At 48.9% G+C, this 13,962-nt stretch overlaps 1 long non-coding RNA gene across 2 annotated transcripts; it reads right to left on the bottom strand.

The window, feature by feature from the left end:
• Positions 1–4,187: 4,187 nt before the first annotated feature.
• LOC125613308 lies at positions 4,188–13,856 on the bottom strand. 2 transcript variants are annotated; one of them, XR_007343836.1, is made up of 5 exons: positions 13,650–13,856; positions 11,744–11,800; positions 11,268–11,300; positions 7,866–8,036; positions 4,188–5,423 (listed from the first exon to the last, which is right to left on the bottom strand). It is a non-coding gene; the product is annotated as an uncharacterized LOC125613308 (long non-coding RNA). The 2 variants fall into 2 exon arrangements; XR_007343835.1 differs by having other exon boundaries at positions 4,188–8,036.
• Between the last annotated feature and the right edge of the window lie 106 nt (positions 13,857–13,962).

Here is a 13,962-nt window from a genome sequence, read left to right as displayed (position 1 = left end):
TTAACAGTTGAAAGGACGGAAAAAGGTGTTTCAGCCATAGTCCTGGGTAAGTGCAGGGGTGAGATGAGCAGATGACTGGAGCTTGGGCCCCCGCACAATTGGACATGTGGAGGAAAAAAGAGCCAGTGAAGAGGACTCAAGGCTCAGAGAGGAGGGCATAATGAAGGCCATGCTTCACCTGGTGCTTTTGAGAGAGCTGACAGGTACACATAACCAGAAGCTCAAGCCACCTTGCCAGCAAAAATCCCCTTTCCTGCTCAGAGTTCCGGAAATGAAGGGGCCTTACAGAGTGGCTGCCTCTGGTCCCTGACAACCCAGTACACTGGTCCCCATCCTGCCTTCCCCTCCTCCACTCACCTTTCCATCCCCAACCCCACCAACTTGAGCCCTGCTGTTCTTCACAGCAAAATTGAAGGAGACCCTGAGAAGGAAGCTCAAACCAGCTGTGCCCAGCATCTGCCAGACCTGAGTCCAGCATCTCTGAATCTTGGGGGGCTGGGGGTGAGTCAGAGAGATCCAACTAATGTGGGGGAAGTGTAGGGTGGACAAGAGGCTCACCCTGATCCTAGCTGGCAGCCCTTCCTCTCCCTCCCCCTCCGTAAAGGAAGGCAGAGGAAAAAAAAAATGTGTTTTTATAAATAGCTTCAGCCCCAGCTGATTTGTAAATTCAGTGGGTTTTTTGTGTCAATGACATCACCCTCCTCCCCATGGCAACCCCCGACGATATCAAAATTGCCAAGCAACGTTGAAGCAGCTCGTGCCCCAAACGAGCAGGTTGCTGCCTGAGGATTTAATGGAGAAATCCCAAAGTGAGCTGGGGTGCACGGTGGAGGAGGGGCACGCTGCGACCCCTTGCTTCCGGGCCCTGAGCAAGGCGGGAGCTGCCGGCTGCTTGCCAGGCAGCCTGGACACGCCAGGGCTCCACAGCCAGCTCCTTTTGGCAGCAGCTGCTGTCCACAGCAGGTGGGGGAGGGCACTGCTCCCCTCCTGACGTGCCAGGAGCCACAAGCAGCCATTCAGGTGACTAAGCCGGCCCACCGCCACTGAGTCACCCACCCGCCAGAGCTTTTCTTCCTTTCTTTTTGCATTTGATTATTTTGGGAGCTGAAAACTTGGAGCTGCACCTGAGTCCCGCCTCTTCTATCTCTCCCCTCCCTACCTTGGCTTGGAGGAAGATGGGTCTTACTGTGAATCTGCCACTACTCCCTAAGGATATAGAAGTCATGGTGGGGGCCAGGGGTGCCCGCCAAGAGATTGTAGCTGGCAGAGTGCAATAGCAGACATGGTGATCAGGCTGCCAGTGTGTCCTCTGGAGGTGTCAAGAGAGGAAGGGGAGTCTTGTCCACACCGACTGCAGTTCTCTTGGGCTGGCTTTGAACTCACCTCATGAGATGTTTCTGTAAATGAGTGACTTCTAGGGTAACAATGGCATTCGGAGAGTGAAGCTGGATTGGCTTAAGCAGGCCTGTGCAGGTAGGTGGCTCTGTGCTGGGTGTGGGCCCATGTGTGTGAGAGAGAGTGAGTGCTGTGTGACTGAGTGTGTGTCATCTCCCTGTTGATGATAGAAGCTGTGTCCAGCAAAGAGCTAAGGATGGGGACTTGATAACAGTTTATCGTAACTGATGCTGGGTGAGTTCAGGCCCTAGATGGTGCTGGGAAGAGGGACATCAAGCACATGGCCTGAGCAGGCTGAGGAGCAACTGCCAGCTGGTTAGGCCCAGGCCCTCTCTGGATCCACATAACAGAGACCCAGTAAGATGCCAAGGTAGGAAGTGGTCCAGTGGGGCTGGCCAAGGATGGGAGCAAAACCCACCAGGGGCCTGGTTAGTGCACAAGTTCTCTCCTCTTCCTGACAGCCCTGGGCACCAAGGAAACAATTTCCTACCAAGAATCCTGTCACTCTCCCATGTAGGGCTGATCAGCACCTATGTGGCCCCTGCTGATCTCCCAGGCACTTTCAGTGAGAAGGGTGCTGGCCAGGGCACATCTGGGAGTCACCCTTGAACCCCTGGCACCCACAGGGCATGCCCCAGTGTGTGTCAGGCAGAGGGGCGTGGGCCCCACCTCCCCTACACAGCTGGCAGCCTCTTGGGCACACCGGTGAGTAAGCTGCAGGAGGGAGGGAGGCTGTGGGCCCACAGAGGCAGGATGACACCGAACAGGAGCCTTCAGGAGAAGAGGCTGGGCAAGAAAAGCACTGAGGTTTTCTTTTTCTTTTCCATTTTTTTTTTTTTTTTTTTCTCTTCTGCCTGAAGGGAGCGCCGCTTCCTGGGCTCCAGACAAGTGCCAGCCTGCAGTGGGAGAGAGTGAGGCCCAGCTGCCTGAAGGAGCGGCCAAGGTAAGGTTCCTGCTGCTGCTATAGGCTGTGCTTCCAGGACTGGGGACGGGGATTGAGGCATTGAGGCTACCCCCACCTAGGACAGGAAGGCTGATTCCATGTTCCTGAAAAAGCTATGGGTCCTTGGGCTAAGGAGTCCCATGCTCTGTCCAACCTGCCACCCTTCTCTAGGTGGATTTTGAAACAGCCCAATCCACACTGGCCTCTAGCCCCCTTACCAGGAGAGAGGTTTGTTTCTACAGTGCCTGTATTTACTTCCTGCGTGGGCTAGGCCAAGCCAGTGCTACCAGGATGCCCCTACAGGAGGCCCCACTCATCTCACCCCTCATGTATTCATTCCACAAATATTTATGGAGCGTCCGTCCACAGGGTCCCAGGCTCTGAGTCATGCTCTTTCACTGAGCTTGACCTGGTACAGATTCTGACTCTGAAACTCAGTGTCAGGCCAGGGTCAGGGGGCCAACTGGCTGAGTGCACTCCCTCCTCACAGGCCTCAGGCTCCTTACCTCTCCTGCAGGCTTACTGGCCACATGGGCTTCAGGGACATCAGGCTCAGTGAACTGGGGATTATAAAGTATGGGTTCCCCAAAGCTGCATGGCTAATGCAGTGCAGTCTCCCATTTGCTCTTTCCCTGGCATTACATGAGAAGGTCAGAGGTTCCTGCATTTCTGCTTAGGGTCTTCCCTGAGCTGGTTCTGATGGGAAATGGGGTCAAGGAGTAGAGGACCAATTCAAAGCTCAGTGGTCCCTAGGCCTGTGGGCCTGGGAGCTAACCTAGGGGGCACTGGGGCTTGTGGGCCAAGCAAGGAGCCTCTCTAGGCAGGTTTCCCTGCAATGGTCCTGGTACTCGGCTCTGGGAATTTTAGTGACAAGAGCACCAGGAAAGTTTTGGCACTAGGAGCAGGCCTTTCTGGAAACACTGATTTGCGTGGAAGCTTCATCCCTGAGAAGGGTAGCAGGGTCGGAGTGTGGGGACTGCATGGTCAGTCTAGTCCTCAAGAACAGATTGATTCTTTGGGTTCTCTGAGCTCTTTGAGACAGGACAGGCACAGGGTAGGTACCAACTAATGGGGTCTCCACCCAGGGCAAAGCCCACTCTGTATTATTCACCCCTGAGGATAACCACCAATGTCTCCTGTCCTGGAAGAATACATAGGACAAGGTCAGAAGGAGCCCATAAGTATTTCCTACACCTGGCTCCAGGATGAGGAAAATGACCCAGCTGTGGCAGTATTTCCTTCTTCCTCTCAAAAGGTGATTCTAGCCAGGTACTGTGGTGCCTGCCTATAATCCCAGCAGCTTGGAAGGCTGAGGCAGGAGGATCATAAGTTCAAAGCCAGCCTCAGCAATAGCAAGGTGCTAAGCAACTCAGTGAGACCCTGTCTCTAAATAATATACAAAATAGGGCTGGGGATGTGGCTCAGTGGTTGAGTACCCTTGAGTTCAATCTCCAATACCAAAAAAAAAAAAAAAAAAAAGTGACTGTAAACTTGGGAGGCCTCCAGGTACATGGAACTGCACAGTGGTGGTATCCAGCTGGTGGGCACAATGGCAGAGGCTCGGAAGCAGCGGGCAAACAACAAACCAGCAGGGTATTAGCTGGTGGTCTAGGAAGGAGTGGAAGGCTCTGGCCTGCTCTGTGGAAACTCCACTCAGTTCAGGGTAGCAGCCTATCCTGGAGGTCCTGGAGGGCTGTGCCTTGTGAGGACACACCCTCTACCCCCATGGGAGCTCAGTCCTAGGGCCCAAAGGGAGCTAAATTGAGAAGTGGGAGATATGAGGTAAAGGGAATCTTATCTTTCCTGGGTTTTAGTCTGTTGTGCTGCTACAACAACATGTGAGACTGGGTAATTTATATGCAGTAGAACTTTATTTGGGTCATAGTTCTGGAGACTAGAAAATCTAAGATTGAGAAGCTCACATCTGGCAAGGGCCTCATGCTGTATCATCCCATGGCAGAAAGTGGAAGGGCAAGAGAGGGAAGGGAGCAAGAGAGGGCCTAATTCCCCAGGTATGGTGGCCCACGCCTGTAATCCCAGCAACTCCAGAGGCCGAGGCAGGAAAATCAAAGTTCAAGGCCAGCCTCAGCACTGAGTGAGGCCCTAAGCAACTTAGCCAGACTCTGTTTCAAAATAAAAATAAAAAGGAGCTGCGGTGTAGCTCAGTGGTTAAGTACCCCTGGGTTCAATCCCCAGTAACCCCGCCCCCAAATAAGAGAGAGGGGCCTAACTCAATTTTGTAATAAACTTTTATGTAAAGACATTAATTCATTTGTGAGGGCAGAGCCCTCAAGACCCAAATACTTCTTGAAGGTCTCACCTCTTTAACCCTGTTGCATTGGGGATTAATTTTCCAACACATGAACTTTGGGGGACACATTCAGACCACAATACTTGTCAAGATGTGGGATCCAGTCAGTGCTTTTTCTGGATACCTGACTTCCAGGCCCATGATAGGGATTGTGTGTTTATTAAGTACAAAATACTGGTGGCCAGAGGGGTGGTGGGGAAAAGTGCTGATAGATAAATGGGACAGAACCCTTGCCCCGGGGACACTTATAATCCTTTGATAGAGTAATGTAAAGGAAAGCTGAGCATGGGGTCAACCCCACCAAAAACAAGCTGAACCACAGAGCCACAATCAGCAACTGGGTGGCTTTGTCCTTCCGCCCACTCTGGGCCCCAGACTCATCACTGAAATTGTCAGCCATGACTCATCCAGTCCAGATAATTTATAAAATTAAACCAATACTAGAAGATGATTCTTAACATAGACTTTATACAGATGGACCAAAGGGGGAAAAAAAAAAGAATGAAAAACACTTATGGAAAAAGCTTCAATCTACAGGTCCTAGCGGAAAATGAGTGCTCATGTAGTAAGACACAGTAGTAGGGCCCAAAGGGAGCTAAATTGAGAAGTGGGAGATATGAGGTAAAGGGAATCTTATCTTTCCTGGGTTTTAGTCTGTTGTGCTAAACAGGATGATGGGGTTAACAGTGTAGTCAGCAGGATGAGCATCAGGCCTGGCATTGCTTCTTCCTGGTGACTTGGATAAGTTACTTCATGTCTCTAGGTCTTGATTTCCTGACATGTTCAACAAACATAATTATAATACCTATGTGATATGGTTGTTGAAACAGCATTAAGTAAAACAATATGGGTGCTGCTAAGATTACTGAAGGAGCAAGGTGCCATGAGGAAGAGACCTTGTTTAAGAGAATCAGGAAAGGCTTCCTGGAGGAGGTGGCTGTAGAAGAACCCTTCCCTCAAGAAAAGCGAAGCTCTCAGAATGCTGGTAGATCTATGCCCATCCAAGCTAGGAAGAACTGCAATACCAGGTCCATTTTTCTCCCAGTAGCAAACTGTTTACCCACTGAGTTTCTCTCAGGAATTAATTTAAAGAATTAATTCTTTTTCTAGTATTAGGGAATGAACCCAGGCTCACTCTATCACTCATCACATCCTCAGTTTCCCCATCTTTTTTTTTTGAGATGGGGGTTCTAAGTTGCTCAAGCTGGCCTCAAACTTGGAATCCTCCTGCCTCAGCCTCCTGAGTAGCTGGGATTATAGACATGTGCCACTGTGCCTGGCTACTTAAGACTATTAGACCCCCTTATGGGGGTCTGGAGTTCAAAATGTGGATACTTGGACTGGACTGCACATAGTAATCAAGAGGCTGGGTATGGCCCTGGTCGCATTCCTGTTTGAACCTGGACTCTTTTGTCACATGGTGTCCACAATTCCTTGAATAACCATATTCTATTGACCCCCATATAAAGCACAAAACTTGGAGGTGCTGCATGTGGAGGGACTGGAGTTGGAGACCACTGAGAGCTCCTTGACTACTGTGGCAAGTGACTTGGAAATGCCTGGTTATCATAAGGCTCAGTCTCAGACTTTCTTTGCTTTTATTACCAAAAGTTTATCTGTCCTATGAATTTAGGAAAAGCAATCCCTCAGTCTAGTCACCCCCCCCCAAAAAAATAAAGTGAAACCCAAAACATAACAGGCTTTCAAATTCTGAGCGAAATCATGTTTAAAAAAAAAAAAAAAGTACCCTTATAACTACATAAGAGGTCACATGGGCCTCATTCCTACAAAGGAACACCCATGCTGGCCAGCATTTTCTATAAAACCTCATCATGACACATCAGGCAATGCAGAGACCCAAGTATTTACAGAGGAACAATGATGACTACTTTTGCACACCTGTGGGTTCTCTGTGGTAACCTATTCTGCCAAAGTGGTGCCTTGATCAGCAAATCCAGGCGTCTCTGCCCTGGTCATAATCTACTTGTGCTCTGGTTTGCCCACAGCTTCTGTCCATTCAGGTGGAAGCAGACTTTTGTCCTTCATACATACCTAGGCTGCCCAGGACCTGAGGAGGCCCCTCTGGGTGCTCAGAGAAGCAGGTGTAGAAAGTGCAGGTAGGTGGTACATTTGTTCTGGCCTCTGATCTCAGTGCAGCAGGACCCAGCTCACTCTCCCCAGGGCAAATAGCAACAAACCAGTCACCTTGGTCAAGGTCTCCTGTTGCCTGCCTGCCTGCCTGCCTGGTGAAGGGGCTCCTGAAGATTATGGCAGCAGTAGAGTTAAAACCGGGTAGACTGGTTCTGTGGTTCAGCTCCCTAGCCTGGAGCATCTCCAGCTCCATTTTCTTTCTTTCAGTTTCAAATAAGGCTCCATATGGAATTATGCAGAGGAAGGCACAGGAGTAGAGGGAGTTAGGGGACCAGTTACACCAGAGTCTCTTTGTATGGCCCAGCACAGTACCAGGTCAGCAGGGAGGAGCTCAGAGGAGGAAAGGCTACCATAAGGGAACTGGTCATCTCAGATTGCTTGCTACAGCACATTCAAGCCACAGGGAGTCCTCTGAGAATGTCTAGTCCAAACCCCATCATTTTTTACAGAGGGAAACAGGCCCAGAGAAGAAAAGTAAGTACTGAGATGACACTGCTAACTTGTCGGGGCTGGGGGTGGTTCAGGACCAGGGGTTCCAATTTGTGCCCAGTTTTCTTCTACTGCCCAGGCTGCCTGTCCATCAACAGGGCCCCCATACAGGAGCAGGTAAGAACTGCTAGGTAGCTTGATGGCTTGAGAGCAGTGGCCCCATCCCTTTTCTATGCTTCCTGCCTCTGCTCTCCCGTCCTACACCCTGTTTAATATAGAGTCCCAGCCCAGCCCATGCTTGTTAACCAAGGGCTCCCCAAGGACAGAATTGTCCCCCAGTACTGGGTCACTTTCTGATAAACAGATCTAACTAATTTGTAAATAAATCAACTCAAGTTCTGTGTCCTGGGTAGCATCTTACATTTTAACCATAGACTGGTAATGCCTTAAACCCAAGAAGAGAATAATAACAGTGTCTAGACATGAGAGAGTCTGGGCAGAGGGTGGGGAGGCACACAAGAGGTCCTCTGCCTCAGGTGGTCTTCTCACTGGTATTTACTTTTAACCCCAGGCAATAATTTAAATGTGCAATAGATAACATCAGATGTCAGTTCCCAAATGTAGGAGGGCAGTTACCTCTCACTCTGTCACCAGGGTCAGGTGGGACAAGAAGACTTTTATATTCCACTGGAGTGGATCTTGCTGGAGGAAGCTGTCTGGGATCCAGAAAGGTGGGAAGATGTGGAAGTCTCAGTCCTAGGGAAGGTTGGAACCAGGCCTAGGAGCAGGAGCAGATGTTCAGGGCTCCTATGGAGGAAAAGGGCAGAGTGGCAGCGAGGAGCTGCCCCCAGATACCCACCAACCCTACATTGGTTATTGTACTAGTGACTGGTGAGGGTGTGACAGTGGTGTGACCATGACCTGCCTTGTCAGCTTTCACAGGAATGTCCCAACAAGCCAGCCACCTCTGTCACAGTCTAGGGCTCTTTAAGATGTGTGCAACAGAGCTGGGGAAGGAAAGACCCAGAAAGGGGATGGCAGCCTAGCACAGACTAAGTGGCAGACAGGCCATGCCTTCTAACACTGATCCAGGGCAGATGCAGTGTTCCCTGAAGGCCACAGAGCCCACAGCTGCAGCTTGTGTGCATTTATAGCTAAGGTGTTCTGCCAATTGGGTTGGAGATGGGGCTTGCACAGCCAAAATCATGCTTCCTTGGGCTCTCTCCTCCCCTGGAACTTGGGTCTTGGCTCAGGCACAGGTTTTCTGCTCCCCCAATACTCTCCTGTCCTCCCTGAAAGTCAGGCCCTGGGCTCAATGGCACTGCCCTGCCCCAGCCTCAGTTCTGGAATGGCTACTGGAGGCTCAGGAGAGAAGAGGACAATGAAGAGTTTCCTTTTAAGGAGGCTTCCAGTGTTATGCCAGTGGGAATAAATGGGATTACCCCCTGCCAGCAATAATGCCAGCCAGAGAGCTAAAATGCCAGCAAAAGACATTTGGATAGAACTTTGGAAGCTGTTAAGAGCAGGAGGCTGGGGCTGGGGATGTGGCTCAAGCGGTAGCGCGCTCGCCTGGCATGCGTGCGGCCCAGGTTCGATCCTCAGCACCACATACAAACAAAGATGTTGTGTCCGCCAATAACTAAAAGAAATAAATATTTTAAAAAAAAATTAAAAAAAAAAAGAGCAGGAGGCTGCAGAGTAGTTGTAGTTTTTTAAATTTTTTTTTTTAGTTGTAAATGAACACAATACCTTTATTTTATTTGTTTTTATTTTTATGTGGTGCAAGGGATAGAACCCAGTGCTTCACATATGCTAGGCAAGCACTCTACCACTGAGCCACAACCTGGCTCTGTGAGAAGATATTAAATGATTTCATCATGTCTACAAAATGACTGTCCTCAGTGCAGAGGTGGCTCTTTTTGTTCCCCAAACCTTCCCAGTACAGCTCAGCATGTACCTCAAGTATCTGTGAAGGGTGACATAGCCTGCAGTGATCCCTACATCTGAGCAGCTCATCCCAAGTTACCAGGTCTCTTTGGGACTATCAGGCAAGCTTGGCCCTCGATACCAGTTTGTGTTTCAGGGGGTAGTCCCATTTATTCTCACTGGCATGAAGAGCCAAGTACAGTTCAGAACTTAAGAGGCAGGCAGAGAGAGGCTTGAGGTTCTGGGAATAGTAGTTTCTCTCTGTCGTGGTTCAGGGTATGAGCAGGACACATCCATCCAGCAGCCAGGCAGGAACCCATGGATTTTTCCCAAACACCTGGCTGGGCCCTAGACAGGGCCGGGGTTCTCTCTCTGGGATCCAAAGTGGATTGACCTGTTGGGTTGGTTTAGCAAGTGGTAGCCTTGTCTTTTGGAAGAATCCTGGGATTTTGCTCTGTGGTATACCAAACTGAGTTTGATTGCTCCCTGTGGCAGGTGTGTGTATGTGTTTATTCATGCATGTGCACAGGTGGAGGAGAGGAGTTTTCTTCTTGACTCTTCAGCAGCTATGCTTACCTTGTTTGGAGCCACTGGTCCTCAGGATCCCTGTACCCTAATGCTCTAGACTTCATCACTCCACCACCTTCCCAAGGGAGGAGATGCTCTTTCCAGTTATGCATGACAAGAAATTGAGGCTAACGGCATGCTATAAGTCTACAGAGACAAATGGGCTACAGTCTTGATACTACCTCCCTCCTGCCTAAGGGCTCCTTGGGCCTGGCAGTTGCATATATTTATGTGGTTCTATCCCTGGCACCACATAAAAATAAAAACAAATAAAATAAAGGTATTGTGTATATGTATATATATTTAGTTGTAGTTGGACACAATACCTTTATTTATTTTTATGTGGTGCTGAGGATTGAACCCAGCGCCTTGCATGTGCTAGGCAAGATTCAAATTCAATACTTAGATTCAAATTCTAGCTTAGTCCATTTGGGCTGCTGTAAACAGAATACCATAGACTGGTGACTTATAAACAACAGAAATTTGTTTCTTACAGTTCTGGAAGCTGGAAAGTCCATGATCAAGATGCTGGCAGGTTTGTTATCTGGTGAAGGTCCACTTCCTGATTCATAAATGGCTCTTTTCACTATAACCTCACATAGCTGAAGGAGCCAGGGACCTTTCCAGGGCCACTTTCATAAGGACACTAACCCCATTTATGATGAGGGTTCTGCCTTCAGAACTAATCACTCCCAAAGGCCCTACCTCCTAATACCCTTACATTGGTGATTAAATTTCAACATAGGAATTTGGGAGGTACACAAACATTCTGTATATAGCAATAATTATGAGATCTTAAGATAGTTCCTTAACCACTCTGTGCCTCAGTTTCCTCATCTGTAAAACAAGAATAACAATAGTATAATGCTTATATCCAAGGATCCCTGTGAAGATTGAGATAATATGTACAGTTTAGCACAGGGCAGGGTCCATCAGACCCATCAGAAGTGTTCAGTAATTGGCAGGCATTACTGTTACTATTATCAAAGGACAGCAGAGGCATCCAGAGGAAGGAGCCCTGTGAGACATAAGAGAGCTTGTTAGCAGGTTCCTGATCCCCAGGAAGCTTTTCAAGTCGTGAGCAGAAAGGTGCAGAGAAAGGATAATGTGTTTGTATTTCTAAACCACAAGTTGATCCATATCTTTCCTCTTTGGCCCTAACTTGGGCTCTCAGCCCTGGCTGCTAGTGCTCAGATGTTATAACAGTTCTGACAACCACAGTCTGAGAGAACACTGGGAAGTGGCTGCCCTACCCTGGGCCTGCCCAGAAGCCCTTGCAGACCATGCTGGCCAGCCAATGCCCCAGAGCAGGCAAGGCTCCAAAAGCCCCATCTACGGTGAAATGTCTGTTTTTGGTGCCTGCGTCCAGGGCTCCAGGCCAGTGTGTAGAATGGCAGTGCCTGGAAAACTCCCTCAGCCAGCAGCCAAGGTTCTTCAGAGGGGCATGGGCCTGCCCCATCCCTTTGCTCAGCATGGAAGGGGGCCAGAGAGAGGCATGGGAACACAGGAGGAAGTGTTGTCCCCCAAACTGCTCCTGACACTTACCACACTTCTGCTCTCTTCCTGAACAGAGCTGAGCTGCATATGGATCAGAGAAGAGAGAAGAGAGTCACACATAGGAATTAATCACTCAGGACCCACCCTGTATGTCCTAGTCATCCCAATATGTAGGGCAATATCCAACCTCGTGCACCTGAACCACATGTAGAAGGGACTGGAAGTTCAGAAATGTGGTACTATGGTGGCCCAAGAGTTCTCTAGTCTACTCTCATATCTCGTATGGGAATTTTTTTCTCTGGCACATCTGGCATATTAATCTGGGTCAGTCTCCTTCAGGACTCTGTACCTCTCTAAATAAATACCCAAGCCCAACTGTTTTCTCCCAAGGTGGGAAGAATCTAGGGGTTCTGGGATTTACTCTATGTAAGGTGAAGGACTTATCTAGTAGTTATTCTGGGATACCCAATCCTGGATTCAAATAAATTAAATACCAGTTCATTTTTAATAATATTCACACTTACTGTAGTTTTAATAGTTCAAAGGTAGTGCTTGGAACTGTGGTTTTGGTACATAGGCATCTATATTAAAAAAAAATTCACATGTACATTTGTGAGTCACTATAAAGTAATTTAGGGTGTTGATTCTAAATTCAATCACATAATGCATTTCATTCTAACTTTGGTTTGTGGTTCATTTTGAATTCTTAGCAACTAATCTCTACTTCCTCCCTCTATACAGCACATCCAAATTCTTGAAGTCAGTATTAGACCACCACATCCATGTTCCTGGATAACTAATATGTGGGGAAAGCCATACTTGTACCACCTGCCCTGTCCTCCTTGCATGGACCTTAACTACTGAGTTAAGGTCCCATCCTTAACTCAGTAGTCAGCTTCCTGGGCAGCCACCAGAGGTCATGGTTTGTCTAACAGAATCAGCCAACAGTGTCCAGTCAGAGGAAAGAAAAAGAATACACCTTGCCGGCTGGAGTTGTGGCTCAATAGCAGTGTGTTTGCTTAGCTTGTGTGAGGCACTGGATTTCATTCTTAGCACTGCAAATAGATACATAAAATAAAGGTCCATTGACAACTTAAAAAAGAAAGAAAAAGAATCCACCTGGAAAAGACACAGAGGAGAGGAGAAGGAGATACAGTAAGGAAAGAAGAATGGAAATTAAATGTCCATCTCTGTGTTGGGGTGCCCTCCTTAGAACACAGGACCAGGAAATGTTACCTGGCACAAAGCCTTCCCTAGGGAAGCTGAGGGCATCAGAGCTTCTGGTGTAGAAAGATATGGAGTACAGACTGGTTAGTGACTGGTGAATTCCCATGGATAACCTTCTATTTGGTGGAAGTCTTAAACTATGCATAGCAATAGGGCCCACAATGTAATGATTTATCCACAAATAGCATTGTCCTAGTCAAAGAATCAGTGAACAAAACTATGTGGGAATAGTGACCTCAATAATTTAAATCTGAGGTAACCAATAAGGGCTTAAAAAAAAAAATCACTGGGCACATTGGTGCCTGTAATCCCAGAAACTCAGAAGGCTGAAGCAGGAGAATCCCAAATTCAAGGTCAGCCACAGCAACTTACAGAGGTGGTAGGCAACTTAGTGTGACCCTGTCTCAAAATCCTGACTCAAAACAAAAAGGGACTGGGGATGTAGCTCAGTGGTTAAGCACCCCAAGATTCAATCCTAACTACAAAAAAAAAAAAAAAATCCCCACACTGACACTGGCAGTTACCCAGCCACCACTTGAAGGCAGCCATTTGGGGTCCAGATGTACTGAATTTCCAAGCCAGAATCCCCTCAGCACTCAGCCAGCAGCCCTCTCTAGGGGCCCAAGTCCAGGACAATAAGAGTCTTCTCACTTCCTTGTTGGATTAGACACAGACAAGTGGTCCCAGCCCCTTTGCTCAACATAAAATCTATCCTCTGTCCCAAAGAAGCAGGGTAACCTGTCCCAACCTACCCCAAATGGGAAGTCAGGAATGAGTCACTGGAAATGCCATCCTGAACTTAAACCAGGGCATTGCTGGGTACAAGGAGGGGATGCTGGCTCTGGAACAGAAACGGAGAGGTTTTGTATGAACCCCTTCCTCTGTTTCAGGATTCTGTGCTCCTATGATGCTTTCAGTCCCCCAAAGTATCCCACCCTGGAATCCAGAGGCCAGAGCATTGTCAGGACTAAACAAGGTGTGATGGGGAATTGCATCCCTTTAAATCCTGCCCTTCTGCCTGTACAAGGCGGTTATCCCAGAACAATTCAGAATGGGGCAGACAGGCCAAGGTGCCAGGTTTTAGGATTGCAGCTTGGGCTCTCCAGGATGTGTGGGTGGCACCCACGGCACCTCTTAGGTCCCAAAGAGTGGGCCTGCGGCTCCACAGCGTGCATCTGCAAGATAAATTAATGAGTTAATTACCAGCCGGTGCTCAGCGGATAATCCAGGTCGGGTCTTTGCGTGGCGGGCAGACAGCTATGGGAGCGGCCGTGTCAGGGTCGGTGGGAGCTGGAGCCAAGAGGTTGGAGGGAAAGCACTGGGCAAGGGTCGTCCCTTCGGCAGCGGGGCTCCTTGCCTTGCTGCCCCTGCACCCCTGCGCGATTTTTCCCTTGTTCTGCGTTCGCTATGTCCTACCTGAGGCCACACCCTGAAATCAAACTCGCGGCCAGGTGAAGCCGGCGCTGCACAAACATGTAAGCGCGGCCCCTCCTCGCCGTTCCCCGCGCCGAGGTCC

Source organism: Marmota marmota, unplaced genomic scaffold (genome assembly GCF_001458135.2).
Source record: "Marmota marmota marmota unplaced genomic scaffold, marMar, whole genome shotgun sequence".
Lineage (NCBI taxonomy): Eukaryota > Metazoa > Chordata > Mammalia > Rodentia > Sciuridae > Marmota > Marmota marmota.
Note: the sequence above shows the minus strand (reverse complement) of the source record. Positions and strands in the feature narration are given on the sequence as shown.